Below are 6,042 nucleotides of genomic sequence, written 5' to 3' on the forward strand. Positions count from 1 at the left end.
ATGTGTCTTCCATGCTTCCATATCTTTGGAGATCCTCATTAGGACAGGTATATGAAGTAATATTTTCATGTTTAGAATATGGAAATCCTTTTCCCGTTGTTATATAGTATATATACTGTACAGTACCAGTCAAAAGTTTGGACACCCTTGCTCATTCATAGGTTTTTCTGTATTTTGTATTTTCTACATTGTAGAACAATACTGAAGACATCAAAACTATGAAATAACATACAGAACATATATGGAATTATGTGGTAAACCAAATAAAAGTTAAGAAAACAAAACGTTTCATATTTTAGATTCTTTAAAGTAGCCACTGTTTACCTTGCTGACTTTTTGCACACTATTGGCATTATCTAAACCAGCTTCATGAGGTAGTCACCTGGAATGCTTTTCAATTAACGGCTGTGCCTCGTCAAAAGTTAATTAGTGGACAAGTTTCTTGCCTTCTTAATGCGAGTGAGATCAAATAGTAAATACAAATACAGTAAATAGCCCTATTCAACACCACAACTGCAGTAATCCATACTATGTCAGGAACCGCTCAACTGAGCAAAGAGAAACAACATCCCTCATGACTTTAAGACATGAAGTATCTTTTAATTAATAAAAATAAAGAAAACACATTGAATTAGAAGGTGTATCCAAACTTTTGACTGGTACTGTAGATTTGGTCAAATTCTGAGGTGTATTTTACTCTCTGTAATGCCCAGGTCAGACGGCAGAAAGACGCCTGCTGTGACCTGCGATCAGTCGAGTGGCGACTGATCGCAGGTGGATGCAGGTGTTTTGCGTCAAATCCTTCGTTGTGGTCAGACGTATTGCAAGACGCAGAGTTTCTAAGCTGAATCCGCCAGTCGGAAGCAGACACAGCTAGACACAGGTTGACGCAGTGCACAGAAAACCTTTAAAAATATAAGCCCATAAGACTGCTCGCAGGTTGTTGTAAATTATTTGCATCGCAGCCATCTCTAAAGACTCGTCTTCCCCTGTGTCAGCCTGCGTCTAGCTGCTCAAGTGTTGCACGACTGCCTGCCTCTACACGCGTCAACCTGCTATTTGCACCAATTGCAAACGAATCGCAGCTGAAATGCGAACAGATCATGATCCACTTGCGTCAACCTGCGTCCACTAAAGACTGTAGACTGCCATTATCTGCGTTGTTGTGCATCGAAGCAAGACCAGTCTTGCGTCTACCTGTGATTTTGTTATTGCAGGTAGATGCAAGTAGTTGAAAACTAGTTGCAGCCTGCCCTCTGACCTGGGCATAACATAAAAATTGTTACAGTACTACGTGAAATAATCATACTCGTTCTGAAAAGGTAAATGTAAATACCAATCTGGTTTTGTGGCTGCAATTCTGGCCCTTAAAGTGCATATCACAGGTAAATTCAGGAGCTAGATCAATGTAATTCTCCGATTTTATATTAAACTTTGGTCAAATATCTGTCACATTTTGCATTTTGTGCAATTTTTTTACCTTGCGCAATACCAGAAAAATTCAATTGAAATCAAGCCATTTGTGGCGAATTGGTCCGCCTCTGAAAAAACTTGGCATTTGGATTTCCTGGGAAACATTGATTTTCGTGACGTCATGCACGGGACGCCTCCTTCTGAATCCTACGTCAGCGCTGGTTTGTTTATGAGAAAACGACCTGGTGGTTTTCTGCAAATTTCTTCAACGTTATCACGTAATTATTAAAATGGTTAACAGATGTATCGTAGGAGGGTGTAGCAACACCAATCTTGATGGGATTAGTACTCATCATTTCCCAAAAGACCGGACAATGAGAGAGAAATGGGAGCGCTTGGTCTACACAGGCTGTGCACTGAAACTGTGCAAGCTCTCGCAGCCTGCTGGCGCTTCCGCGGGTAACGTCACGAATCTGGCTCCAGACTCCCTTGGGATTTTTCCAGACGCGTTTTATTTTATTTTTTTCTGCTGTAGACAGATGGCATTGTGCAAAAATACCTGTCTGGATGAGTGTGTAAAGGGACATACTTTCATATATATATATATATATATATATATATATATATATAAAAGAAATTGGTCCAGAATATGCACTTTAATATATATAGTATACACAGTACATAACATAATTATAATAATAATTACATAATTTACCCATTTTGAATACTTCCCAATAGTCAAAACAGTAAAAAGTGTATTTAAGTCTCCTGTATAAGGTACTGTATAATGGATCAATGTCACCCCAAATCAACAACCAAATAACAACAAAAACCCTGTAAAATCTCTTAATACATTAGCAGACAAAAAAAAGGTTATTCAAATAGTTACAGTGGATATAAAAAGTGTTAAAATGATTAAAATGATAGGGTTTTTTTATGTAAAAAAAATATGAGACGATAAATAATTTAAAAACTTTTCCCATTTTTAATGTGACCTATAACCTGTACAATTCAATTGAAAAACAAACAAATCTGTTGGGGCGGCACGGTGGTGTAGTGGTTAGCGCTGTCACCTCACAGCAAGAAGGTCCTGGGTTCGAGCCCCGGGGCCGGCGAGGGCCTTTCTGTGCGGAGTTTGCATGTTCTCCCCGTGTCCGTGTGGGTTTCCTCTGGGTGCTCCGGTTTCCCCCACAGTCCAAAGACATGCAGGTTAGGTTAACTGGTGACTCTAAATTGACCGTAGGTGTGAATGTGAGTGTGAATGGTTGTCTGTGTCTATGTGTCAGCCCTGTGATAACCTGGCGACTTGTCCAGGGTGTACCCCGCCCTTCGCCCGTAGTCAGCTGGGATAGGCTCCAGCTTGCCTGCGACCCTGTAGAAGGATAAAGCGGCTAGAGATAATGAGATGAGATGAGACAAATCTGTTAGGGGGAAAAACATAAAAAATAAAAAACGTACAATAAACTGGTTGCATAAGTGTGCAGACCCTTAAACTAATACTTTGTTGAAGAACCTTTTGATTTAATTACAGCATTCGGTCTGTTTGGGTTCACACCTGCCATCAATTAAAATGACTCTGATTAACCCCAGGGTGGCACGGTGTTGTAGTGGTTAGTGCTGTCGCCTCACAGCAAGAAGGTCCTGGGTTCGAGCCCCGTGGCCGACGAGGGCCTTTCTGTGCGGAGTTTGCATGTTCTCCCCGTGTCCGCGTGGGTTTCCTCCGGGTGCTCCGGTTTCCCCCACAGTCCAAAGACATGCAGGTTAGGTTAACTGGTGACTCTAAATTGACCGTAGGTGTGAATGTGAGTGTGAATGATTGTCTGTGTCTATGTGTCAGCCCTGTGATGACCTGGCGACTTGTCCAGGGTGTACCCTGCCTTTCGCCCGTAGTCAGCTGGGATAGGCTCCAGCTTGCCTGCGACCCTGTAGAACAGGATAAAGCGGCTACAGATAATGAGATGAGATGAGATGATTAACCCCAAATAAAGTTCAGACATTTACTCAGTTGCATCCTCCAGCAAAAGCCAGCGTTCACAGAGAGCTTACAAAGCGTCAAAGGGATCTCATTGTTGAAAGGTATCAGTCAGGAGAAGGGTACAAAAACATTTCCGCGGCATTAGATATACCATGGAGCACAGTGAAGACTGCCATCAAGAAGTGGAGAAAATATGGGACAACAGTAACAGTACCAAGAACTAGATGTCCCTCCAAAATTGATGACAAGACAAGATGAAAACTGGTCAGGGAGGCTGCCAAGAGGCCGACAGCAACACTGAAGGAGCTGCAGGGATTTCTGGCAAGTACTGGTTGTGTACTGCACGTGACAACAATCTCCCGTATTCTCCACATGTCTAGACTATGAGGTAGAGTCACAAGACGGAAGCCTTTTCTTACAAAGAAAAGCATCCAGGCCCGGCTAAATCTTGCAAAAAAACAACAACCCAAAAACATCAACTCTTCCAAAAGCATGTGGGAAAATGTGTTATGGTCTGATGAAACCAAGGTTGAACTTTTTGGCCACAATTCCAAAAGGTATGTTTGACGCAAAAACAACACTGCGCATCACCAAAAGAACACCATACCCACGGTGAAGCATGGTGGTGGCAGCATCATGTTTTGGGGTTGTTTTTCTTCAGCTGGAACAGGGGCTTTAGTCAAGGTAGAGAGAATTATGAGCAGTTCTAAATACCAGTCAATTTTGGCCCAAAACCTTCAGCATACATCGAAATCAAGAAAAGAATGGCTTCACCAGAAGAAAATTAAAGTTTTGGAACGGCTCAGCCAGAGTCCAGACCTAAATCCAATTGAAAATCTGTGGGGTGACCTGAAGAGGGCTGTGCACAAGAGACGCCCTTGCAATCTGACAGATTTGGAGCGCTTTTGCAAGAAAGAGTGGGCAAATATTGCCAAGTCCAGATGTGGCAGGCTGATAGACTCAGACCCAAACAGACTGAATGATGTAATTAAATCAAAAGGTGCTTCAACGAAGTATTAGTTTAAGGGTGTGCACACTTATGCAACCAGCTTATTGTACGTTTTTTATTTTTTATGTTTTTCCCCCTAGCAGATTTCTTTGTTTTTCAATTGAATTGTACAGGTTATAGGTCACATTAAATGTGGGGAAAAGATTTTAAATTATCATCGTCTCAGTTTTTTTTACATCAGAAAAACCGATCATTTTAACGGGGTGTGTACACTTTTTATATCCACTGTATGCAAACTGTTTATATGGCAATTTAGAATAATGTCATCTTGTTCTTGTTTTCTGTGATTATATTATCTGTAACATAATGTTCCCTTATAATCATCTATTGCTGACAAGCCTTAACTGTCTGGTGTTGTTTTAATTTGTGCTCTCTGTCTCTCATGTACTCTCTGCATATCACAGAACTGGTACAGACTGGCCTAACTTGCTATTCTGATATATATTTGTAAGCACTTGGCTTGAGTAGAGTCCTCTATACACTTTCTGGCCACTTTATTAGGAACACCCATCCACCTGCTGTTTTATGCAGTTACCTATATCAGCCAATCCCTTGACAGTAGCACAATGCATAAAATCATGCAGATACAAATCAAGAGCTTCAGTTAATGTTAATTTCAAACATTAGCATGGGAAAAATTGTGATCTCAAAGTGTGACTTTCTTTCACTGTGGCATGGGTGTTGGTTTGAGCCAGATGGACTGGTTTGAGTATTTCAGTAACCGCTGGGGTATCTCCTGGGGTTTTCATACACAACAGTCTCTACATAGAATGGTGCGGAAAACAAAACACATCAAGTGAGCGACAGTTCTGTAGGTGGAAACGTCTTGTTGATAAGAGGTCAGAGGAAAATGGCCAGATTGGTTTGAGCTGCCAGGAAGGATATAGTAACTCATAGCAACTCTTTATAACCATGGTGAGCAGAAAAGTATCTCAGCACACAACAGTAGGGTTCCATTCCTGCAGCCAAGAACATGAATCTTAGAATTAAGAACAAGTTCCTATTAAAGTGGCCAGGGAGTGTACTTCAAAATTTCTTCTAATATTCAGGAATCAGCTTTTGTCTTACTGCACTTATAGGAAATTTTGATTTTTTCAAAAAGAATAAATGCTTAAAGAAAGCAAGATTTTCTGTTAGTAGTTAAATACTTTTATCTTCCTCATATAATAAAACGTTAGCTACCGTATATTTGCCTCTCTTCAGAACATTTTCTCTTCTCAAGATTATGCATTTTGCAGTGCATTCTAATAATTTTATGTAAAGTTGATGAAAAAAAAAGCCTCTTCATGAACCTGATAATATATGATATTGTAAATAGCACTTAATACTTAGGTATAATGCATGTTATCTACTTTAGAACTTTATGCTAAACTTCTGTTTAATTGTGATCTCAAAGTGTGACTTTCACTGTGGCATGGGTGTTGGTTTGAGCCAGATGAACTGGTTTGAGTATTTCAGAAACTGCTGGGGTATCTCCTGGGGTTTTCACACACAAAAGTCTGTAGAGTTTACACAGAGTGGTGCGAAAAACAAAAAAAACATCAAGTTAAGTGAGCGACAGTTCTATGGGTGGAAACAAACGACTTGTTGATAAGAGAGGTCAGAGGAAAATGGCCAGATTGGTTCGAGCTGCCAGGAAGGATAT

This window comes from Neoarius graeffei, chromosome 28 (genome assembly GCF_027579695.1).
Source record: "Neoarius graeffei isolate fNeoGra1 chromosome 28, fNeoGra1.pri, whole genome shotgun sequence".
Classification (NCBI taxonomy): domain Eukaryota; kingdom Metazoa; phylum Chordata; class Actinopteri; order Siluriformes; family Ariidae; genus Neoarius; species Neoarius graeffei.